The sequence below is a fragment of the Heptranchias perlo genome, chromosome 4, assembly GCF_035084215.1.
Source record: "Heptranchias perlo isolate sHepPer1 chromosome 4, sHepPer1.hap1, whole genome shotgun sequence".
In the NCBI taxonomy this organism is placed as follows: Eukaryota; Metazoa; Chordata; class Chondrichthyes; order Hexanchiformes; family Hexanchidae; genus Heptranchias; species Heptranchias perlo.
This window is the reverse complement of record NC_090328.1, coordinates 113,447,869-113,474,358: the sequence shown is the minus strand read 5'-3', so window position 1 is coordinate 113,474,358 and position 26,490 is coordinate 113,447,869. Positions and strand designations below refer to the sequence as shown.

The following is a 26,490-nucleotide window of genomic DNA, read 5'->3' as shown; positions in this document are numbered from 1 at the left end:
TTACATAAAAATTAACCAACCCCTCGTTAAGATGCAATAATGAAAAGTCTATCACGTAAGCCCTAATGAGAATCTCAGCTTCAATCACCAACACAAATCCTCGCCTTCAATAATGACCAGAAAAGCCTTCTTGTTTTATGGAGAAGAAAAGCTCATCAAGCCCGTCTCTCAGCTCCGCCCACATCACACTATTCCTGTCTGTCCCAGCTAACAGTTTTCCCTAATGGAAACTATCTATTCTTATCAATTCCTACGTCCGTACAGTTAATCCTCTCCCGCATCACCTAAGGGGTTAAATCGCTGAAGTACATTTATGATTTGGTCAGTGACATATAATACCCAGGGTCCTTCATGCAATCAACTTTACTTGACATGTATTTGCTCATCACAGGACCCATATTACTACTGGGAAAATGAAGAAAAACCTAAATTAACACTTGACATTCAATATGGTCAAGTCCTTAATTGGCTGGGCTTCCTGAGAAAGCAATTTTCTATTCCCCAAACTGTTCGTATGTCATGTGTAGAGTAGAGCTCTTGGCCATCACTGCTGTCCCTCGCTCACTCTAATGAGTGCAGATGAATTAGTGCTACGTGACACGATTTTAGCAGTGCTCTCCCTCCCTCCCCTCCTCCTTCCTCTGCAGTGACAGGCATCTGGCAGCGAGAGAAAAAGCACCAAATCAACAGTGTCTGCAAATAGAAGCTGAATAGATTTTTCTTCCACTGCTTGCAGACTAATTTTGATGCTATTTTTTTAAATGTTTAGATAAAGTGGGCTACCTTTGGTCCTTTGGTTGCATCCTCAGTGAGAGTATCGCAACAGAATCTCAGATAAGAATTTGACACTGCTGGTATCAGCCATTACCACCCAATGCCGAGATTTCATTCAGAATTTAGTTTAGTCATTAAAGGGGGAAAAGAAAAAGACATTAATGTTTAGTAGGGCAGGCAACATCCTTTTAGCAGGTAGTCACTGAATCTATTGAGTCCTTTGGAATAAACAGAGTTTTTTTAGTGGAGGAAAGGGAAGGGACATGGTGCAAAAACTTCTGAAGCATTGACGGTATTTTGTCAACCAGATCAATCAATTCCTAAACCTCAAATTGGAGGCTTGGTAGAATGAGAATTTCTTGCGGTTATTGAGGCAGTTTTACTGTAAAGTACAATAGGTGCTTTCTGTTGCCTCAACAGGCTGTATTCAGAGAAAAGTTGAACTTCAGGAAATAATCACAGCAACAAATAATTACAAAATGACAAAACAAGATTGAAGAGTCTTCATTTTGCCTTTTGAACATATCAGCTTTAAAAGCAAAACAAATCAGATTGCAAATCCTTCAAATACAAAAGGACAAGATGAGATCTCTGTGACACAATTGTTGAGTCTTAAAAAAACCAGGAAAAGGAAGGGTTTACAGGACACCATTGTAAAGATTTCACATCATATTAATTAGTATCCAGATTCAATTTTTCAGAGATCTGAATGGAATATACTGAGAATAAGCAAACCTTTGGAATACCATCACATGAGCACTGGCTCACATCACAGAATTTGCTCCCCACAGAGATTGTCACCAGCCCCCCTCTCAGAATATGGCTTGCTTCATTAGTAACTAGCTGGTTACTGCTTCATGCTCTCTAACAACTACCGGATAAAGTAGCATTGGCAAAAGTGCAGGGAGGGAGAGAGTAGGCGGGGGGGGGGAATGGGTGTAGATTCTTTGATCATCTCTCCTGCTGGTCACTTCAGAGCAGGTGAGCTGGAAAGTCTCGGAAATGTGAGCAACCATTGTAATCACACAACCAGTTTGATTGGACAAGACCCTTCAACCCATTTGGCCTAATCTCACAAGATCTGGTAGGATGCCCCTTGTTTAGCCCGCAGAAAGAGTCTGTTATCGGGGTGCAGCTGCACAGGAAAGCCTCATTACAGTGCAGCTAGCACAATAGTGTCACTGAGCTGCTTAGGCCCTCAGCTCTGGAATTCCCTCCCTAAAACCTCTCCGCCTCTCTCTCCTCCTTTAAGACGCTCCTTAAAACCTACCTCTTCAACCAAGCTTTTGGTCACCTGTCCGAATATCTCCTTATGTGGCTCGGTGTCAAACTTTGTTTGATAATTGCTCCTGTGAAGCACCTTGGGATGTTTCACTACGTTAAAGGCGCTATATAAATGCAAGGTGTTATTGTCATTGATTACATACAATAAATGAGTTCATGTAACCCATATATATATATAACTGTGGCATGGGAGCATTGGGCTTGTGACAGGATTGGCAATTGTCCTGCTCTGCTCCTCCCAATTCATACAATGGCACTGGATCGTGATATGCAAAGAAATTAGTTGCTCATTCATTAAATTTAATGTTTATTTTCAGCAGTTCACAATTAATTTGTAGGTGAATAATTATTATTGGCCATTATCAACACAACACCTGACTAATGATTTTTATATCCAACAGCCAATTGGGGAATTTCAGTGATGTCAAGGACAACACTTGGACAATGGAGAAGCTCATGTGACCTTCAGGGTCAAGAAATGCTGAAATCAAACTATGGAAATAATCTAATGAGAAAGTCCGAGCAGTTCACCCATTTTCTTCCTGTCCTTCCTCATATAAAGGCATTGAGTCCTCGCTGGGGGACAGTTCTACAAGTGCCCTCTGTTACTCTTCCCCCCATCCCCCAAATCTGGCTATTATTCGTGCGTGAGCCTAGGGCAGTGGATGATGTCGGGCTATTTCCAACTCAGGGGCCGAGCCCCATCCTGTCCACATTCCCCATTTGCCCACACGCACTTCTGGGAAGAGTCAATGGATAGCGATGGAGGACGGGAACTGTGCCAAACTTTCCCTCCATAACCAGGGACTCTGAGGCCAAATGTAGCACTCCCCCACTCCTCCCTCCCCCACTGTGGCTGAGGCCACTCAGGCAAGCACAGACCAGGGATCAGTATTCCGTGTTTACAGGAAAGTTCTACTTTAGAACAACTACAGCCCAGAATATTCTGCAAACTCAGAATTTCCAACATCACGTGGAGACAGCAATTAACAGTGCACATCTTCACTCTTTGTAGACAACTCAATGGTACAATATTAAAGGGGGTGCAGGAACAGAGAGACCTGGGAGTGTGTGAATACAAATCTTTGAAGGTGGCAGGTCAGGTTGATAAGGTTGTTAAAAAGCATACAGGATGCTGAGCTTTATTAATAGACATGATGTGGAGTTGAAAGGAGAAAGTATCTGAAGGAGAAAGCCTCCGAAAGCTTGTGATTTTCAAATAAAACAGTTGGACTATAACCTGGTGTTGTAAGATTCCTTACATTTATTAATAGAGGCATAGAGTACAAAAACAAGGAAGTTATGCTAAACCTTTATAAAACACTGGTTGGGCCTCAGCTGGAGTATTGTGTTCAATTCTGGGCACCACACTTTAGGAAGGATATCAAGGCCTTAGAAAGGGTGCAGAAAAGATTTACTAGAATGGAACCAGGAAGAGGGATTTCAGTTATGTGGAGAGATTGGAGAAGCTGGGATTGCTCTCCTTAGAGCAGAGAAGGTTAAGGGGAGATTTAATAGTGGTGTTCAAAATCATGAGGGGTTTTGATAGAGTAAATAAGGAAAAACCGTTTCCATTGGCAGGAGGGTCGGTAACCAGAGGACACAGATTTAAGATAATTGGCAAAAGAAGCAGAGGGGAGTTGAGGAGAAATTGTTTTTTTTATGCAGTGAGTTGTTATGATCTGGAATGCGCTGCCTGAAAGGGAGGTGGAAGCAGATTCAATAATAACTTTCAAAAGGGAATTGGATAAACACTTGAAGGGGAAAAATTTGCAGGGCTATGGGGAAAGAGCAGGGGAGTGGGACTAATTGGATAGCTCTTTCAAAGAGCTGGCACAGGCACGATGGGTCGAATGGCCTCTTCTGTGCTGTAAGATTCTACGATTCTATGGGAACACCATTTGCAACTGCTGACCTGAACATCATTTCAGTGGCTAAACTGAGTGAACTGGGCTTTTAACCTAAATGTTAGTCTACCTGGGAACAATTTAATGGGGATCAGGCCGAGTTCTACCTGTTAACTCTATTCTCCATCGCGTATAGCTCGTTTACAGTTCACCCTCTTAACAAGCCAGAAACAGTAATCCCATACAGGGAAAAAAAGGAACAAGAGAAAAGAAAGACTTCAGCAGGACATTTAGCCAATCAAAGCTGAACACAAGTTGGGACGACCTTTGCCTGGTTGGGGAGGGGGGCTGCGAAGGGGGTTAAAAATTCTACTTCTGCGGAATTAATAGCAACTGAAACTGCATCCGTCATTGGAAAGATAGCTCCCTAATTCCCGGCTGGGAGGTTTCTAAAAGCAGCAAGTCACAGCTGTGTTGACATTAGACTTCTGGAAGGTGAGGTGTCAGTGCCGTTTTGACACAAACAATCACAGATGCCTTTTTGTGCGTCGGCGACTGTGCCAACAGTTTGTGGAGAAAAAAAGGGAGGGGGGGGTAGAAACCCCCTACAAGGGGTGGAAGAAACCCCCCCCCCTCCTCACCCAAAGTCTTGATTTAGCAGCAATAGAGAAGCTGCGAGTTGTGCACACCACACCCTGTAAATGATCATCGCAGGCTATACGCTGCAGGAAGCATTTACACAATGTCAACTAGTGAAGGCACTAACGAGGGAAGGAATGATGGTAATGTCCCACTGATTACTGGCTGACAGGAGGTGTGGTGACATCCAGGCTCATGAACTATTAAATCAGGAATAGCATTAACATCTCCCTGTGGTCCCGCATCCCAGAGGGAGCAAGTGAAAGCCGGGAGAGCTTCTCCGCACCCAAACACATTTTTATCATTGCCCTAACTTATTTCCAGAGTTACACTTTCAAGGAGGGGTAAAATGCTGCGTGTCACCACCCCGAGTGAAAGATTCCAGTGTCTTCTTGTAAAGTGACACTTACACAAGTTTCACTCTCCGCTAATGAGCCAGCAGCTTTCAGCTATATTCGCAACAGGCCGGCAAGATGTCCTAATATGTCTTCCCTCGGTGGTCCCAGTCCTGCATGTGTCATCAGCTGTCCCGTGTACTGTCGGTGCTTGATTCCGATAATGTGTAAATTCCGGGAGAGAAAGCTCCACCGGCCAGTCTGGATACGGGTCAGACTCAGTTAGAAAAGGGGCAGCTTGTCTCGAAAAAGCTGTTCTTCCAATTAATTACAGTTTTTGTCGTTTTTAATCTGCGTGTATATTAACATACATCACGTTGATATTTCGCAAGAAATGTTCCTTTACAGAATGAGTCTGTGCAGTTACAGCTTTACTGAGATTACTGGATGGGATTGGAGCCATTTTTTGTGGTAAATTAAGTCAATACCATAAATAAAAGAATCCAAAAAGCTGCTTGAAAATATTATCCTGTTTTTAAAGCTTTTACTAAGACCATGGCGTTAACCTGGAGCTCAGGTGGTTATCACAGAATGAAGCCACTCGGCCCATTGTGCCTGTGCCAGCCTGTGCCAAGAGTAATTAAGATCTAATTACTCTCTTTTGGCAGCTGACACACTTGCAACTGAGATTTCTGTGTGAAAGCCTCTCTTTTTGTCCATGATGTTATTTATTTCTTGCAATAGTGGATGGGTTTCTCATAAGTTATTAGGGACTCTTAAGACAGACCTTACTTAAGAACATAGGAACAGGAGTAGGCCATTCAGCCCCTCAGGCCTGTTCTGCCATTCAGAAGAAGTGCTTCCTGATGTCAGCCCTGAATGGCCGAGCTCTAATTTTAAGGTTATGCTCCCTTATTCTGGATTCCCCTACCAGAGGAAGCACTTCTTCACACAAAGGGTAGTGGAAATCTGGAACTCTCTCCATCAAAAAGCTGTTGAGGCTGGGGGTCAATTGAAAATTTCAAAATTGAGATTGATAGATTTTTGTTAGGTAAGGGTATTAAGGGTTACGGAACCAAGGCGGATAGATGGAGTTAAGATACAGATCAGCCATGATCTAACCGAATGGAGGAAGAGGCTCAAGGGGCTGAATGGCCTCCTCCTGTTCCTATATTCCTGGTGTGGGAAGGTCACAGAGTGTCACTGGCAGCAGCTGAGGAGCAGGTGGGAACAGTCCACTTTCCTCAGGTCACATAGAAGAGAGATGGAAACATTAGGGAAATATCCGAGGGAATGAAATGAGGATTATCCCTATTATATTATTTCCATAAAGAAATCGGTCAGATCCAAGTGGTTGGCAGCTCATGGGGGCTGAGCGACAACAACAACAAGCATTTATACAGCGACTAGAACGTAGTAAAACGTCCCAAGGTGCTTCACAGGAGCAGAAATAGACAAAATTTGACATCAAGCAAGAGGAAAAGCGGCCCAACCATGGCTAACAAAATAAATTAAGGGTAGTATTAGATCCAAAGAGGAGTCATATAAAGTTGCCAGAAAAAGTAGCAAACCTGAGGATTGGGAGCAGTTTGGAATTCAGCAAAAAAGGACCAAGAGATTGATTAAGAGGGGAAAATAGAGTCTGAGAGTAAACTTGCAAGGAACATAAAAGTGGACTGTAAAAGCTTCTACAAGTATGTAAAAAGAAAAAGATTAGTGAAGACAAATGTAGGTCCCTTACAGTCAGAAACGGGAGAATTTATAATGGGGAACAAGGAAATGGCAGAGCAATTAAACAAATACTTTGGTTCTGTCTTCACAGACGAGGACACAAAAAACTTCCCAGAAATGCTAGGGAACCAAGGGACTAGTGAGAAGGAAGAATTAAAAGAAATTAGTATTAGTAAAAAAATAGTACTGGAAAAAATTAATGGGACTGAAAGCCGATAAATCCCCAGGGCCTGATAATCTGCATCCCAGAGTACTAATAGAGGTAGCCATGGAAATAGTTGATTCATTGGTTGTCATCTTCCAAAATTCTATAGATTATGGAACAGTTCCTGCAGATTGGAGGGTGGCAAATGTAACCCCACTATTTAAAAAAGGAGGGAGAGAGAAAACAGGGAACTACAGACCGGTTAGCCTAACATCAGTAGTAGGGAAAATGCTAGAGTCTATTATTAAGGATGTGATAACAGGACACTTAGAAAATATCAACGAGATTAGACAAAGTCAACATGGATTTATGAAAGGGAAATCATGTTTGACAAATCTACTGGAGTTTTTTGAGGATGTAACTGGTAGAATAGATAAGGGAGAACCAGTGGATGTGGTTTATTTGGATTTTCAGAAGGCCTTTGATAAAGTCCCACGTAAGAGGTTAGTGTGCAAAATTAAAGCACATGGGATTGGTGGTAATATACTGGCATGGATTGAAAATTGGTAAACAGACAGGAAACAGAGAATAGGAATAAATGGGTCTTTTTTGGGGTGGCAGGCAGTTACTAGTGGGGTACTGCAGGGATCAATGCTAGGGCCCCAGCTATTCACAATATATATCAATGATTTGGATGAGGGAACCAAATGTAATATTTCCAAGTTTGCTGACGACACAAAATTAGGTAGGATCATGAGTTGTGAGGAGGATGCAAAGAGACTTCAAGGCGATTTAGACAAGTTGAGTGAGTGGGCAAATACATGGCAGATGCAGTATAATGTGGATAAATGTGAAATTATCCACTTCAGAAGGAAAAACAGAAAGGCAGAGTATTATTTAAATGGTGATAGATTGGGAAATGTTGATGTACAAAGGGACCTGGGTGTCCTTGTACACCAGTCACTGAAAGCAAACATGCAGGTGCAGCAAGCAGTTAGGAAGGCAAATGGTATGTTGGCCTTCATTGAAATAGGATTTGAGTACAGGAGCAAGGATGTCTTACTGCAGTTATACAGGGCCTTGGTGAGACCACACCTGGAGTATTGTGTGCAGTTTTGGTCTCCTTACCTAAGAAAGGATATACTTGCCATAGAGGAAGTGCAGCAAAGGTTCACCAGACTGATTCCTGGGATGGCAGGACTGTCGTATGAGGAGAGATTGGGCCGACTTGGCCTGTATTCACTCGAGTTTAGAAGAATGAGAGGGGATCTCATTGAAACATATAAAATTCTGACAGGGCTAGAAAGACTGGATGCAGGGAGGATGTTTCCCCTGGCTGGGGGATCCAAAACGAGGGGTCACAGTCTCAGGATACGGGGTAGGACATTTAGGACTGAGATAAGGAGAAATTTCTTCACTCAGAGGGTGGTGAACCTGTGGAATTCTCTACCACAGAAGGCTGTGGAGGCCAAGTCATTGAATATATTTAAGAAGGAGATAGATAGATTTCTAGACACAAAAGGCATCAAGGGGCATGGGGAGAGAGCGGGAATATGGTATTGAGATAGAGGATCAGCCATGATCATACTGAATGGCGGAGCAGGCTCGAAGGGTCAAATGGCCTAATCCTGCTCCTTCTTTCTATGTTTCTGTGTTTCTATGTAAGTAGATATTGGGACAGGTGACCAAAAGCTTGATCAAAAAAGGTTTTAAAGAGTGTCTTAAAGGAGGAGAGAGAGGTAGAGAGGTTTAGGGAGGGAATTCCAGAGCTTAGGGCCTAGGCAACTGAAGGCACGGTCACCAATGGTGGGGCGATGAAAATCAGGGATGCGCAAGAGGCCAGAATTGGAGGAGCACAGAGATCTCGGAGGACTGTTGGGCTGGAGGAGGTTACAGAGATAGGGAGGGGTGAGGCCGTGGAGGGATTTGAACACAAGGATGAGAATTTTAAAATCAAGGCATTCCCAGACCAGGAGCCAATGTAGGTCAGCGAGCACAGGGATGTTGGGTAAACAGGTCTTGGTGCGATTTAGGATACAGGCAGCAGAGTTTTGGATGAACTCAAGTTTATGGAGGGTGGAAAGTGGGAGGCCAGGCAGAAGAGCACCTAACACCTAACTAGTTACCAGGCCTGCCTATCACTTAGACATCCTTTCCTCACTCAGACTCGTTAACCCGGCACTCGAACTTCCTTGTGTCACCCGGGTGAGTTTCACTGGTTCAGAGCTCCCAGTTGGAGAACCCAAAGTAGTGAGACAAATCATCCTGGGAGATTCCCTCTGGCGTGTATTGGGGTGCGCGGGGGGGGTGGGGGGGGGTTGAATCATACTTTACCACATACCCGGCTGGCTGGAGTATCAATGTGACAACAATTGTTAAAATAAAACACTGAAATAAATTTAAATCATTTTCAAATAAAATTTAATTCAAATAAAATGATGTTATCCGTGACTCAGTGGGTAGCATTCTCATCTGAGTCTGAAGGTATGAGGGAGTGCTGCACTGTCGGAGGGGCAGTACTGAGGGAGTGCTGCACTGTCGGAGGGGGCAGTACTGAGGGAGCGCTGCACTGTCGGAGAGGCAGTACTGAGGGAGCGCTGCACTGTCGGAGAGGCAGTACTGAGGGAGCGCTGCACTGTCGGAGAGGCAGTACTGAGGGAGCGCTGCACTGTCGGAGAGGCAGTACTGAGGGAGCGCTGCACTGTCGGAGGGGCAGTACTGAGGGAGCATTGTACTGTAGGAGGGGCAGTACTGAGGGAGCGTTGTACTGTCGGAGGGGCAATACTGAGGGAGCGCTGCACTGTAGATGGGGCAGTACTGAGGGAGCGTTGTACTGTAGGAGGGGCAGTACTGAGGGAGCGTTGTACTGTAGGAGGGGCAGTACTGAGGGAGCATTGTACTGTAGGAGGGGCAGTACTGAGGGAGCGTTGTACTGTCGGAGGGGCAATACTGAGGGAGCGCTGCACTGTAGATGGGGCAGTACTGAGGGAGCGTTGTACTGTAGGAGGGGCAGTACTGAGGGAGCGTTGTACTGTCGGAGGGGCAGTACTGAGGGAGCGCTGCACTGTAGGAGGGGCAGTACTGAGGAGCGCTGCACTGTAGGAGGGGCAGTACTGAGGGAGTGCCACACTGTAGGAGGGGCAGTACTGAGGGAGTGCCGCACTGTAGGAGGGGCAGTACTGAGGGAGCGCTGCACTATCGGAGGGGCTGTACTGAGGGAGCGTTTCGCTGTCGGAGGGTCGGTACTGAGAGAGCGCATGACAGTCGGAGGTGCAGACTGAGGCCCTGCCTGCCCTCTCAGGTGGACATAAAAGATCCCACAACAATAATTCCAAATGTTCTCCCCCAGTGTCCTAGCTAACATTTATCCCTCAACATCACTAAAACAGATTATCTGATCATTATCACATTGCTGTTTGTGGGATCTTCTTGTGCACAAATTGGCTGCCACGTTTCCTACATTACAACAGTGACTACACTTCAAAAGTACTTCATTGGCTGTAAAGTGCTTTGAGACGCCCTGAGGTTGTGAAAGGTGCTATATAAATGAAAGTTCCTTCTTCTTGATAAAAAAACTGAAACAATGCCTAAAGTAAATGGTGGAATAAGAGGAACATTAGTTGGGAAGGAAGGTGATGGAAAGGTTAAAGCTGAAATATTAGTGGGGTGCAAGGCACCTCAGAGGCTGAGGCAGAAAGGTTCAACATATCCCTCTCCCAGTAAAATCACACAAAGAATACTGACAGAAAAGTAGCTTTTGGAGTAAACACCACTGCTATATGATGGTGGTCAGAGTGAAAACCATTGCAGAGTTCAAAGTCTCACTTCAACTACATACCTGGTTTCAATTTGTGTGCAGGCACTTTCAATACTTAATGGATCAGAATTTACTGTCAAAATATTGGTGAGGCTAATGGCACTCGGCGTTATTTATGCGCTAATGGTACAGCAACTTCAGGCAAGGGCAGGTGCACAGTTAAAAGCGGAAATCCAAAAGTTTCTCTCTGAGATGTGCTGCTCTGCTGTTCGCTTTGCAAAAACGGCATCTCACTGCCTGCCTCACCAGTGAAATGCATTGAACGGCGTGAAGTTCCTGTATTTTCACAGTTGATACGGACTAAAGTCGCCACAGAAAGTTAGGGCTTGTCCATTTCAGTCTAAGTATTCTTTTAACGACGTGATAATTGTTAATTACTGACAGTCAACCTCTGACACCGAAAATTAACTATTACAAGTGCGGAGTCTCATTCCTTCAGGTTTTAATTGTTGGCGGAGATTTTAAAAATGTTTAAAAATTTTTTACTTTTCCTTTCTGTCTCTTTTTTTCTCTCTCTTAATCCAATCTTTCTTTCCCTCTTTTATTTTTCTTTCTGTACCTGATTTGACATTGAATATCAACTTGCCACGCAAAAAATTTTAAAACTTAAACATTCAAGAGGAAATCTAACTAACGGCAGATGCCATTAGATGCCCTGCCACAGCAAAATCTGGGCCAGTGAGAGTAAAGTCAGCACATGGGTCTATCGCACATTTTACTGCTACAAGCAAACAGCTTATGGGACTGAGAGAAAACTTCAGCTCACGGGCAAGGCTCTCGAAGATGCTGCCTGTTTACCCCCTGCATCTGCTTTCACTTCATTTAAGATGTCTGGAGCCCTGAAGTTGCAACGCGTAAGTTGAGGGCCAAGGTGCAGAGTGCATGACCTAATCCTCACTATTATCAGGCTAGAATCAGGGAATGGCATTCAGGCCTATCACAGGTGACGGGTAAACACAGAACTCTATGCATCAAAAGGAAGCTTTTTGCATTATGAAGCCTGGTGTTTTAAATTATAGTTTTAATTTGCAACCAAATGCTTTTCGGCTAATCTGTTAAATTGATCCAACCTACAGGACCACAACAGAGGACTGTCACCTCTTACTTGTGTCTCCCAGCAAAAAGATTATATTCTGATTGCTTTTCTTTTAAGCCTCTGAATCCTGAAAGGACTTTGTCAGTTTGTAGAATACACACTTTACTCTTTGCAAAAGTGATTCTATACAGAATTTGATTGCTGAATGTTAAAAGGAGGAATCAAATAATTGTAAAGAGCTAAGAACACTCTTTAATTAAACCCCGATTTCTTATGGCTTTGATTATGATGCATTTCAGCTCCGAGAATAGCTCAAATGTATCTACACTGCACTATCTAGTTTATTCCTAGAATGCTATGAATTAAGGGATGTTTCAACGGTTCATTGTGTCCCTCCAGTTCATAATAACATTCAACACAAGAGGTTTAGAGTGAACTGCTGTTCAGCCTGTTATGTGGGAGCTGTGGAACAGAGTGGGAAGAATGCAGGTTTTGGTCAGCTCGTGTTATGATTAATAACTGACATTGCTCACGCCATCAGAGGCAAGCTACTTTCTCGGAGGGAAAAGTTCAGCGGGTGAACGAAACCATCACCTCACTGCCAATCGGGCATCTTCCAGAGATCGCCAGCCAGGAACTAGGGGAATAGCACCCACTTTTTCCCACAGGGAACCATCGCTCGGTGCCAGATGGACGAGAGAGTGAGACAAAATAAAATACCTTTCCAAAAAAAAAGGATGAAAGGATGATAAATTAAAAAGAAAGTGAAAGGAGTGTCTTTATAAAGCCCAAGGGATCCTGGAAGACTCAAAGAGTTAAAAGCAGCTACCTCCTGGGTCAATTCTATACGTTTCAAATAAAAAGAAATACAATTATTGTTAGTCGAGCTTTTGGGCTGATGCCTCATCGCTGGAACAAGGAAACAGATCTTTCTCTAACTCTAACATTGTGCTGAGCCGAAGTCTAAGCAGGAATGACAACAGCATTTTGTTCCTCCTTCATTAAGCTAAAACATCGAAAAGAAGGGTTTTTTTTGTTACTTGTTCAGTTCCATGACACCAGCTTGTTATCAGTGTACAAAGTGTACAGCCCGTGTTTCCTTGAATTGCCCCACTGTGTCACAATGACCTGAGTGAATAAATTCTTACTATCACAAACAGTCCTAGCAATCTCTGGCCTCGACAGTGACACACACACACACACACACTCGAGAACATCCTCACTCAACCAAACTGCCCAGTTACCAGATGTCTTACTCAGCAACTAATTAGTCACTGAGGTTACTTTTTGGCTCCGAACCCTGACACTGGGGTGGGAGGCTGAACCGATGTTCTCTTCAAAAGCTTCCTCTCTGAACATTAATCAAGAGGCACATCATAAAGCATGAACTCCTTCAAACACGCACACAGTACAGTCGGACAAGCTTAAAAAGGTTAATTGAACTATGGTGACCAACATTAATCTCATATTACTGCTCATTCAAACATAATAACGATGGCGTTATTCCTTTAGTGTTCTCTAAAATAGTGAGTGGGAGTGGAAATATAATTTGTAGCAGGGACGGGTTCTAACTAACAAAGGCTTGGGTAGTCTGTGTCAGGGTCCTGCACTATAATCACGCCTGCGGAATCTGAGGAAAAGGCTCCCTCACTGACAAAACAAGCCACCTGACTCATGGGGTCCAGTTCCGTTCTCTAATCGAAGCCCCGACATAGGGTTTTAAATAATCACGTGCTGGCGAATTACAAATCCATCCATTTCAAAAGAAAAATTAAACCAACAAAGAAATTGTCAATACAGAGTAGGACTTTCCTGTATCTGTCTTTGTGACCTGACAGTGACTGGGGCTCTGTGCTTTCAAAATACCACTCTTGAGAATGCATTGGGCAGAATTGTTTTCTATTAATTCCCCCCCCCCCTTTAAAATATACAAAAACAGAGGATTTTTATAGTTTATTTTGCTAATTGGTCAATGTTTGTGTTCCACTAAGACTGCCTTTAATCATACTGTACAAGTACTTGTTTCAGAGACTATGTGTGGCACTTTACACTTGTTAGTTTAAAAAGAGAGCAGCAAGCTTGGTCGAAGATCTCCTTTGCTGCTGTTTAACCGACCAAAGCGAAGCTGAGCTGGTTATAAAACGACTCTGGCATTTCAAACCTTTTTTCTTTTTGTCTTTAATCGCTGCAGAAGTTTCAAGACCTGTTTGCCACGGTTTCAGTATTTTCTCACTTTAGATTCTGTGGTAGCTCAGTGTTACCCCTGTCAAGAACTTTTAATAACACTAAAAGATATCTTTGGAAGCAAATCAATTTAGAGTTATTTTGGTGAATTCAGAAATCTGTACTTAATATATGTATAAAACAATTGAAAGCGTGTTACTATCAAGCCTAGTTAAGGAGTCCTGAAAAGCAGGGGGGAAATGCAGCAATGTGTAGATTAAAACCAGACCACCTTTCTGATGTGAGAAACACAGGAAGCATGGCAGAGTGTCGTGTAGCAAGGTCTATTGCCAAGAGAGAGGGAGGTTTAGAGGCTCTGGTCAGTCTCGACCTGTCACAGATCAAAACACTCCCCAATCCTCTCTCCCCACCCCCAAAGATCTGCCTCAACAGCTACACTTTAAGGGTTATCGGGGTCCTGAGGCAAATCTGACCCTTTGAAAAATTCCGACACTTTTACAAGTAAAGAAATAATAAAAACAGGATTAGGCCAAGGTCTTCTGGTACCTTCTGCCTGGAAAAAAAATAAATCCAGCCACGGCAGTTTGAATGTAAATCTGCTGTGGAATGTGACCCATCGCTAGCACAGTCTGGGTCATTCACATATAAACACACCGGAGTGAGGGGAATGTAAACTCCAGCTGCCCATATACCTGCTGTCACAGGTGAGAGACCAGTCCGGCAGTACTGGCAGCACCTCACTCCCACTTTCAATTTTAACATCCCGGTTACAAAAAATAAAGAACAAACCGAAAGAAACACCACAATAAATATATCTTCAAAGTATACGTTAAGTGTAACTCCATTAAATCTACCATTTATAATAAATTATTTTTCTTTTTAAAAATTGGTTAACCTTCTGTTAAGTGCAGTAAACACCATACTGATTATCAGGTCATGGTTAGACTTAAAAAGAAAAAGATTTTTTATTTGACTAAGAAATATTCTTTCTTTTTGATTGTTGTGTTTTATTTCCCTGTGAAGCAATCAGCATTTTACTGAGCAATCGAACGTTCACTTCCACTGGGGCTTCAGATCTGCAGACACCAGACACACAGATCTGAGGGTGGACAGAACCTTTAAGACAGCGAGGTTAATAAATGTACACTCCATATTCCACAAACACTGCCTGTTTTACATGTTCGTAAAATAATTTAGAATTCTCTATTACGCTACAAGCAAAACAGCAAATGATTTACCTGTTCACTGACAATGTTGGCACTCAATCATTTTACCATCTTTAGTACAGATGCTGCATTTATTTGTTATTGTTACGGTATTTTGTTTAAAATGTAATTGCTCACCACAAGCTTCAATAGCCTAAAAAATATTTGTTTCTTTCCTTTACTTCTCTTCTCTAAGTGTAACTCAGCTGGGTTAAAGCACATTTGTGGCAATATTATCTACAGCAGCACATTACTCAGGCACATCTTCATTTTCATCCCGTATGGTAAAATTTATTGTAGCTCTGTGTGTTTAACTATCACTGTAATAAAGGTGATTCGGTTACAGGAAAACTAATATTTTAAAACAAAGAAGCATAACTACTTGCTTCAATAATCTTCCCTCTTTGACTTTACCTGCAATCTCCCTCTCCTGTGTGAGTTCTGAGTTTGGTATAAAAAGTATTTTTATTTTTTAAATAGTGGTCACTTCTAAGATACTTAGTGAAAATGATATGATTCTGATTTGACAGGCACAGATTTAAACTGTCACAAACAAATTAACCTCTCGAAAGTTCAATAGCATTTTTCCATCAAACAGAAGGAGCTTACAATATGTTTTTTCCCCCTGTTCTGAAAACACCGTGAGTTGAGTAAACTTCCACAATTCTGCCTGTTTCTCTAATTCACTGATGATACACAGCTCAATAGGTGTGTGTGTTTTCATGGCTGTAAAGTTCCCCTGGTGTTCAATATGTATTGTCCCACAGAACCAATGGGTGATTCAATGCTCTTAAATGGCAAAAAAATAAAAACTTCTTTTCTCATATTCATTACCAGGGACTGATTGGATTAACCTTCCGATGATCATACCAAAAAAAAATCTACCTCCAAAATGCACAGTAACCTGACTCAAATTGCAATCTAGTCATCTTAAGCAAATGAAGGAATGTTTACGTGAAGTGAGCAGAAAATGAGAAATCAAACCCTCTTTTTTAAAAATCTGCATTCACCATTAATTCCGGCTGTGAATTTCTATTTAGTGAATTTATGCTTTGCACCAGTCATGCATTTTCCCTTGTTTACTACTCAAATTACATAAAGTCACTTTCTACGATTATGGTATGTGTGTGTCTTCCGTTATTACTGTCATCCACCAAAATTAAACTTATCAAAAAGCATCGAGCAATTTATATTGCAGATGATCTATTACAAATTGAAACTGGGCATGAGATTGTGTGACAGAAAATTCCTCGTACTATTCCATGGGAATTCCTGTTATGTATATCTTCCTGCTCAGTAAAAAAACAATTAGGTAACAAAGATATTCACTTTGCAGGAATTGACTGTAACAATTAATGAAGCCAATTAGCACTCAATCTTTTTTCACTATTTGATATATTTACGGCAATACACAAAGAGGAGAAACAATATTCCAGCATCTCGCGGCCCTTGCACTGATTACGACAGGGAGCTCTGGAGACTTTCATCTCTTTAGCTCCGTCTTGAGCCAAGCAAGTAATTTATGTCTGAAAATCACTACCCAAAAAAAAAGAGGAATCTGTGATTCGAGGAAGTCAGTTTTCACCCGTGCTTCTTATGTAAAGTGTCATTCAATCGCAAAGTTCATCCGTCCACTCGAAATCTAAGTGCGTGTGAGGCACACTGCTCCATAAAGCAAAAGGGTGTTTCACAAAATCTTGTCATTCCTTTAACCAAATCCTACTGCATTTAAGAAACTGCATAACCGAATACCGCCGCATAGAGAATTTAAATATCTATTGGGTTGCGTAGAATTGTTGACAAATTCTTTACAAGGGAGTAAGTTTTGCTCCCTTGCTGTACACATATATATTTTATATCTGACAATAGATCAAATGTGGTGCTTTCTATTGGGAGTGTATCATATTATTTTAAAATAAAGCTTCTCTTTTACAGCGCTGCTGACATTTCTTCATGACACCGATAATACTCCTTATCTCACACAAGGCCATCCACTATAAGCAATGGAAATGGAGCCCCATTGCTCTCATCTACCTGTGCTCTCTGAGCCTCACTACATTACTCATATTAACACTTCGCAGAATGCTGGCGCATCTGTTCCACTTGCACTCGCTACATGAGGGCTTCCCTTCCGATGTCAACTTTTACTGACTGGGAGGATAATGATGCACGGCTGCAACGGCTGCAAGTCTCAGAATAGGGATTAACACCGCAGCACACAAAAGCAGTTTGTTCAAGCCATCTACAGACAGAGAGACCTGAGTTCTGAAGAGCTATATTCTCTCACTGCCCGTCATTCCTGTTCCCCAATCTTTAAAGGGAAGCGGTCGATTCAATGAATAAATACCCATTACAAAAAAAATCTAATGAGAGGCAGAATGAAGAGAAAGTAGAGTATCCCTTCACTCGATTGAAGTGATAGTGCACTGTATATGCAGTAACTAGGGTCCCTCTACAGGAAATAACAAAATTCACCTGCTTTAAATCGATATATCCAAAAGGGTTAGGGTCTCGCTTTAAAATAGACATGGAGTGTGAAATAGTTAAAAACTGGACTATAAATTTATTAGGCGTCATTAATAGTATTTTCATTTGTTGTGGGCTGGATGTGTTATGGGGCTGCAGTGAGACCTGTTTTTTTGTTCTGTTCCCAATGACCAAACTAGGGAAGAACTCCACATGCCAGAAGACTGGAGGCGAGGAGCGACCCTGTGTAAAGGTTGGGTTTGAATCTCCCTGCCCTTGTTTGAGCAGTGTCCAAGAAGAAACTATTGCTTTCATTCAGCAGAGCCAAATAATTTTGCAAGAAGACCAGCAGCAGGCAGGGCATGTATCAGCGAGTGCCTGGTACAGAGACACCGGCTTCTGTGATTAATTATCGGTTATTACTGGCCCTGCAACAAGATTTCTGGTCTCCCGTCAAAAGGAGCACGCCAAGTCCCAGCTGCCTGTAAAGCGGCCCCTGGTGCAGGCGTGGGTCTGGGGAAAGAGCCAAGACCTTACTCTGAAAACACAGAGAGAGAGAGAAAGACAGAGAGAGAGAGAGAGAGGCAGTGAGAGAGAGAGAAGGGAGAGAGAGGCAGTGAGAGAGAGACGGGAGAGAGAGAGAGAGAGAGGGAGACAGAGACAGAGAGATAGAGAGACAGAGAAGGGTGAGAGAGAGACAGAGAGAGAGAGACAGAGAGAGACAAAGACAGAGAGAGAGAGAGGGAGAGAGACAGAGAGATAGAGAGACAGAGAAGGGAGAGAGAGAGAGAGGGGTGAGAGAGACGTAACAACTGAAACTGTCTCCACACAAGACACTAATGACCCACTGCTCAACTCTGGCAAGGATTCCAGCACAACAGTCGCCCCTCACCGCGACACATAAACCTGCATTCTACCACATGAAGCAATTAAAGAACTCGAAGGGGCCCCTGGACCTACTATCAGTTTCAGCCGAGGTTCTGTCATATGGGGGAGACGGGACCTGGTGCTCCGTTTATAATAAGCATTAGAGGTACAATCATCTGCACGCAATTGCAAGCCTCACTAGAAATCTTTCTGTGAAACTTTACAGCAGCTGTCCTTGCACTTTTTTTCTTTTATTCTTCTTCCTTTTCCTCAAGCTAGGCAGAGCCGTGCTCTTAAGGAGGCAGTGGAGCGAGTGTGAAAAATTCCAGGGACAGCAAGACGACAGGTCAGTGACAACAAATGGAATGAAATCTATACCAAAAGAAACACAGCAATCTGAATGGGGAAAGAAACAAAAATAAAAGCAAGCAAAAAATTGTATTTAAATCAAACTCACCTGTTGGGACATTCTGAATAGCAGGTTAGTCTCGGAGTTCTGCCATGTCCCCATGAAACCAGACTCTGTTGACGCTGCTCTTGTTCCGAATTGCATGGAGTAGTTGGGTACTTAAGTCTCTTAAAGTGAAGTCGCTTGCTCTGACTCACACACACACTCTCTCTCTTTGTTTTTTCCTCTCTCTCTCTCTCTCTCTTCCTCTTTCACTCACATTCACTTCTGCCGCTCCTGACCGAAAGGTGTTGGTGGATTTTTCAAGCCTCTGGGCTGTCGACAGTAGGAGTGCAGTTAAGAAGCTGGCTTTCCTTGGGGGTCACTGCTCCTTTCGCACCTCCTGAACAGATACCCCGATCATTTATGCATAGACTGTGACTCCCTGAGCACGCCCTGTACAGTTTAGCAGCTGCCTGTCAGGTGTGCATGCAGCACTGAAGAGACCAGACCATCAGCTCAACTCCCAGCCACTGGATGTCATTGGATACGAGAGCAAAAGTCAGACCCTCTATCCTCACTGGCAGGCACCAAATGACATCCTGTGGAACTCTGCACAGACAAACTGGGGGGGGGGGATTACATTCAGAAACACACAGCTGAACAATTTAGGAATTTAGAGAGCAGGAGGAAAAAAAACTATAGCACTTTCTGACAATCCTCAGCCTCTTTAGAGCTTGAGAGGGATAATGGAAAACTCACCCTTTAGCACAGGAGAAAGCACTCGAGTGACAGCACTGTGTCATTAGTGTACCAATGAGAAATAATGAGTAAATGTACACAATAGTGACACAAATGCACAATCCCCTCTCTCTTGCTCCCTAAAAGCTTTCCTACAAACTTTCCCTCCACATGCACTCTTGACTACAATCAATTCACTGCCATTAGATTAAAAAGCATTGAGGCAGAAAATGCTTGATTTTTAAAAAAAAATAAAATGCACAAAAAACACATTAAAAAAATGAAAAAAAAAACTGGATTAAATTGCACTAATGTCCACCTGTGGTCCAAGACAAGATCCCGTAGGTGGAAGGTTTTTTCTCTCGTGTCTGCACTGAGCAATAGTGCCACACAGTAGCTGCACTTTCAAACCTGCTCTTGCTCGTCCTAACTCCCTTTAAAAATTAGCTAGCCTCTTGATTTCTGAAGTGCCACTCAGTGCTCCAGTCAAGCTGCTTACTCTGCTTCTGACCTTCCCACTAATGGCTCTTATTTGTGGGAGGCTAAAGGACACTACCAATAGCGCGCTCTCCCTCTCCCTCTCCCCTCTGTCCCGCAGTTCTCCCCCACTCCCAGCCTAGCCAGCCTGCAGTAGCAGCAGCAGCACCTGCAGTAATAGACTCCTTTATTAAAACTGTTATTCTGCAAGACTTGAAATCCCCCCTAGACCGAGGCCATGTCAAAGCCGATATAATTAACTAGAAGCTCAGCAACGGATCAATTACCAGACAAGCAAGTGATAGTGAAATCAATGAAAGATCATCAGCCACATTATCAGTGTTGCAACTCATTAGGGTAAAACGGAGGAATGTGCTCAAAGCAAGCCCAAGTGAGGGAGCATTCCCAAACAAAGGGCTAATTTGAAGCCCTGCTGTGAACAATCTGTATAAGAATTAGCCTTTTTTTTAAAACGGCGTAGCCCCATAACTAAATGTGACAGACTGAGCAAAGCAGTTTATTAAGATACCAACTCCAAGTTTATTTAGTTCATAAACTTGCCCTTAGAAAAATCAATAGAGTCTGTGCAGGGATTATTAGGCTGACTAACTAATACATCCAGATCCGGCCTTCCCAAGCAAGAGTGTTCGACAATAAGCTAACAACAAGATCTCAGCGTCAGAGAAATCTTCCTGTGTTTTTTTTCTTACTTTGCTGTAGTGTGGACATCAACAGACAAAGTAACCCAGACACTAAGGATGACCCTGTCTGGATCCATCGAGAGGAAAGCTGGGATTTGTCATACAAGAATGTGCAAGAATCTCCAAGTTTTACATCATCCAAAGTCTTATCTGTACATCCTCTAACACTTTATACAGAACCATGACTGAGTTTAGCTCAGTCACCACTACTTGCTTTCCATTTCTGACATTAAGTAAAGAATAACAGTCAGTTTATCTTTTCAAGAAAATTATGTCGTTAATTTAAAAATTTGTGCCGCAACTTTTTTTTTGGCAGCACAGGGTGAGATTTTTAGCGACAGAAAACGAAAGTATTTAATTTGTTACAATTATTCATATCCCTACGTTAAAATAAAGGTTCTTCAAAAAAACAATACAACTGAAGACATCAAAGCCTTGAGAGAGAAAGAGCAGCGCCTGAAATGATTTTGTTTAGTGCTTTACAAACAAAATGTGAAACAAATTAATGTTGAGATGTTGCAGTAACTTCTGCTGAAATGAATCAACGTGGATAAAGAGTGAATTAGGAATAGCAGTTACTGGGATCATTCTACTCGCTGGGAACATTTTTGCCATTCACTGTTCCATTATACTGTATTTACTGTGTAAAATACTCTCTCTTGTTCGTTTGCCTGTACAGATTCCACAATGTCATGAAGTCAATATTCTTTTAGGCACAATTTAACTTCTTGTAGTTTGCATAAAAAACAATATTTTAAAAAATATTTGGCTTTTTAAAATAGATCGTTAATTAAAATAACTCTATGCAGCTGATTGTTATTTCTCTAATGCAGACTGTAAAAAGCATCACTTGTACCAATTAATGTGTGTTCTAGTGTTCAGGCAAAACTCTCCTTTGGCTTTTTCTATTTATGTTCTAGTTCTGACAATATGCAAAGCTTCTTTTCCAGGAGTAATTTGAAACTCTTGCTTCTTTTTTTACAAGTAAACTTTAGGAAATAAACACATTCAATCTGCTTTCCCAATTTAGAAGAAAGAATTTTAAAAGTATAATCTCCAAACAGACAAATTATTAAATGATTCCCCGTTCAAGATCGACATTAAAGCAGTGTGTTCTACCAATCACACTTCACTCTGAGAATCCTGATTACATATCAATCAGAAAACCAAATCTTTAGCAGACACTTTAACAAAGTGCAATTATGATGGAAAATCGAGAGCTCAGTATCTGAAATTATTCTAAATACTTCAATAACAGGCCGACTTTTCACTTCATACTTTAAAAAAGTTTTTGTCTGGTCGGGGGATGGGGGCCTTAAAAAGTATAATGGTAAAGATGTCACATTTAATAATTTTGTAAGATAGCCAAGCTATGTCAAGCAGAAGGGGGTATTATCTCTTTAAGTATCAGGCACACAGGGAACTGGGTTAAAGATCAGTGGTTTCTCCATGTGACACTATTCTGATGTGCTGCTAATGGCTCGGAAGGACAAACTGTCCCTGTTGCTGCCGAGCATAGACTGGCCCACATCATCACATGACAATCACATCACCTCCGAGGCAAAGGGGAGAAAAAGCACTCTTTTCTCCATTCAGAACAAAGCAAGTAAACACTTTCTTGCCAAGCCTCGTGTTCTGGTTGCTCTGCGATGATACAGTACATCTTAAGGGAACATCATTTCACCAACTAGTGTGCTGAATTTTTACACATTGAAATCAGCTGTCTGTCAACCACTAACACACTGGGTAAGGATCTTTAAGATCTGTATCATGTCACTGGTTAAATGTTATTCCTCCCTCCTCACATGTAACCATTCCAGTGCTTGCTCACCAGAAACCCAGCTGCTATAATTGTTAGTTCACACACTCACAGCATTTCACCGTTCATTTTAACCACTTTCAGCAAAGTATTTCTTCATCACCGTTTGTTATATATTTATGAAGTAGGACATGCTCTTATGGCAATAACAATCTGCAGTCACGACACACAGCTCTGGGTGAAAGCAAATTCCTAACAAGGTGCTGATTGAAAGGGACAGTTTCGTTCCACACATTGTCAGGAATGGTACGACTGTCCCCTACATTCCAGTCCAGTGACCTGCAACTTTCACTTCCCTCTCAGCCTACTGCATTTCACAGCATTGTCACTGCGTACATTAAAACACTTTAGGTTTCATTGAAAAGACGGTTCAAGCACACTGCAAGGATTGCTGGTACTCAGTACAAGGCCCGTACAGGGAATTTCTCCCCGGTGTCCTGGCCAATATTTATCCCTTGATCAACATCACTAAAACAGATTATCTGGTCATTATTACATCGCTGTTTGTGGGATCTTGCTGTGCGCAAATTGGCTGCAGCGTTTCCTACACTTCAAAAGTGATTCATTGGCTGTAAAGCACTTTGGGACGTCCTGAGGTCGTGCAAGGTGCTACAGAAATGCAAGTTCTTTCTTTTCACACAGATCTGTGTTATGGGCTTTACTTGTTGAATATATTTATCAGCCAGGGTTAGTAGGTCTTATGGAAAGTGGCATAATCCAGGGGTCGGACATTTGATCTGGCCCCAAATCCAACCATTTTTTTATCCATATCAACTCTCTCATACTCAGAAATAGTGGATATAACAGGGGATTTTTTTAACTTCCATCCCTGTATACTAGTCTGTGCCCAAAATCACGGATTGAAATGTGCGTTGAAACAAATCGGACCCAACCCCATAACAAGCAATTCCATATAGAGGGAGGCTACACAAAGATAAGACCAGGATTCTCTACCCCCCCCCCCAAACCCCGCTCCCCCTCACACTGGTCTTTGGTCAATTCTGAATTGCCAGTGTGGGAATCCAGATCAGATTTGTAATGGTATGTTTCTAACTTATCAATTCTTCCAAACACTCCAATAGTATGATGATCATTAATCTCACTCTCTCCTCCCTTTTAAAAAAAAGGAAAAATAAATAAATAAAATAAAATTGTGTTTATGTAGCACACAATGAATTACTTTTGAAGCGCAGTCACTGTTATTATGTAGGAAAATGTTCCTCCAGGAAAAACATTCTCCTCAAAAAGTTGACATGTGGAGTTGAACTGGGGGTGAAAAGTAAAATTAAGAATACCAAATACATTGCTGCCTGCCTGTTCGATCGAGAATACATGGCACGCTGAAAATGTTAATGCAGAATTTCAGTGATGGTCAATCTACGCAAAGCAGAATTGTCAGAATTCATAGAATGTTACTGCACAGAAGGAGGCCATTCAGCCCATCGTGCCTGTGCCAGCTCTTTGAAAGAGCTATTCAATTAGTCCCACTCCCCTGCTCTTTCCCCATGGCCCTACAAATTTTTCCTTTTCAAGTATTTATCCAATTCCCTTATGAAAAGTACTATTGAATCTGCTTCCACCTCCCTTTCAGGCAGCGTATTCCAGATCAGAACAACTCGCTATGTAAAAAGAAATTCTCCTCATCTCCCCCCTGGCTTTTTTGCCAATTATCTTAAATCTGTATCCTCTGCTTACCGACCCTCCCATCAGTGGAAACAGTTTCTTCCCGTCTACTCTATCAAAACCCCTCATAATTTTGAATGCCTTCATTAAATCTCCCCTTAACCTTCTCTGCTCTAAGGAGAACAATCCCAGCTTCTACAGTCTCTCCACATAACTGAAGTCCCTCATCCCTGGTATCATCCTGGTAAATCTCCTCTGTTCCCTCTCCAAGGGCTTGACACCCTTCCTAAAGTGTGAAAAACTTTCCTTATTTCAGGAACAGCACTTTAAGTAAAAAATTATTGCAGATACATCGGCATCTAAAGCTGCTAAAATAACCCAACTGGCGTGGAGAATTTGCTTCAAAAACCGTAGAGAAAGTAAATGTCGTTGATTTAATTTGCTGATGTCTGTGCGATAAAACAATTTGAGAAAATAAAATTATGGCAATGTGTGAGGGGGCACTGACATAACAGGAATCGGTCACAGTTATTCCACTAAATTCCTTGTGCCCTTGCACCTAATGCACGTTGCAGTAAAGTCACAATCGAAGCCTCATCGCATCAGTCATCCTGCAATGGCAGAAATGGTGGAAAATGGCACTTTAGCCCTTGGAGTGCTGAATGTCCTTTTCGGTGTCCGAGACATGCTAGTGACTTCTGCCACAACACATCTGTGGGGCTGAACATTAAAGAAATGTGAGAACTGCAAAAACCATCCGAATTCATATTAATTTCTCTGAACAAAAAAGTTCTTTAATAACTTTATTTTTCAGTGTGTTGTATATTGCGCTGACACGGGTAATAGAGAGTAACAGTAAATTAGAGGCACAACTGACAAAGAAAAAATGCATTATTCTAACAAATTTGTTTGTAACGAACCTGAAAAGAAATTTAAGCAAAGTCCTAGGGCAAAGCCCAAGGAGTCAATCAGGTATATTACAACCAGAGGGTAACCTTTAGGATGGGGAGTGACTGGGAATTCACAACCCAGCAAACAGTAACCTATGGGAGAGGAGCTGGGAATTCTGGAGCTGGGAGATGGAAATTATGTTCGAAAAAAATAAACCAAATAAGAAACATGTCGTTAAAGACTTTTACCTGAGATGCTGTGACAATATTCCAATTATTAACAGGAGAGTTTTAAGGACACACTACTAAAGCAGTTAACCCTTTGAGCATTCTGGTGGTTTTCAGACACTGTAATAAATGACTTAAATGTTCCTGTTCAATCACAGAATATGAGGCCTGTAGAATGTCCCCTTAATATTTTACACTTTTCTATTCCTACCTTCTAGTATTTGACATGAGGAGTACGAGGAAAGCTTAGGACAAGCCGTTATGATCATAAGTCGCAGATCGCATTCAGCACAGAAAGGGTCAATCAAACAGTAATCTATGGTGAGTAGCCAATACAATGCGCAGTCACTGCCCCCCCTGTCAAACGCCAAGAGCAAGTGTCCAGAGACGGTGAGCTGTCACATGGACTCCTCCATGAGGAAATCTGGGGGGACTAAGCAAGAAAACAGCACATTCCATCCAGCACTGGTATCTATCATTCGGCATCACATCAGGACTCCCCCCGCCCCCCCCCCCCATCATCCTCTGAATAATTTGTGCAAGATACATCAATACAGGTCTCAGCAGTTTGGCTCCCTTTCCTCTAGAGATGGGAGAATGAATTCCAGTGCCTATCCAGTATGCAGCCACTGACTGACCTTAGGGACCTGGACATCAGGATAAATGGCTAACCTCCAGACCATTACTGCAAGTCATCAGACAGGTCGCAGCACAGCAAAGACCAGATACTCAGACGAATTCTAATAACCCTTTAATCCCCTGTCCATTTTATTGACTGTGGCAAAGAAGTAGGATTGGAGAGGGGGAGGGGAACTGCTTGGCTCACCAACCTCTGAAAGTAGATGAACCATTTTCTGATGCCCAATATTTCATAAAGTATTCAATGAAAACAAAATTCTTGCTCGTCAGCTCAAGTCTAAAGGGCAATTTCCTGCTCCATATGCAACAATGCCCAAAGGAGACAGAAGATTCAAAGGTTCAGTACCTTTAGTAGCCAGTGACTCTGTATCATTTTGGGGGAACAGATTTTTTCCAAAAGAAATTTGCAGAAATACCACACAGCAGGACTTTTACTTGTAGATAAACAGAGGTAACTTTGTCATGTGGTTCAAGTCAGTTCCCTTGTTTATTATATTTTTCAAAATTCTTCGAGGAAAATAACAGAATTGCTTGTCGATCATTAACAGTCAGTTCTCATTTCACAGGTTTCAATTCCTTCGAATGACTATTTGGAAAAGGATATGGCAATAACCAAATAAATCCAGGAAGAGGTTTGCACTGTGTCCATTAATC

The 26,490-nt window shown here is 42.2% G+C and overlaps 1 protein-coding gene and 1 long non-coding RNA gene across 5 annotated transcripts in view; one reads left to right on the top strand and one right to left on the bottom strand.

Annotated features, from left to right (window-relative positions):
* Positions 1–26,490, bottom strand: part of bnc2 (basonuclin zinc finger protein 2) — a 539,145-nt gene that overhangs the window by 371,029 nt on the left and 141,626 nt on the right. The gene's annotated exons all lie outside the window — the stretch shown is intronic.
* On the top strand, positions 18,083–25,496 carry LOC137321187 (uncharacterized). 2 transcript variants are annotated; one of them, XR_010962733.1, is made up of 3 exons: positions 18,083–18,496; positions 18,610–18,676; positions 25,416–25,496. It is a non-coding gene; the product is annotated as an uncharacterized lncRNA (long non-coding RNA). The 2 variants fall into 2 exon arrangements; XR_010962732.1 differs by lacking the exon at positions 25,416–25,496 and adding an exon at positions 20,657–20,804.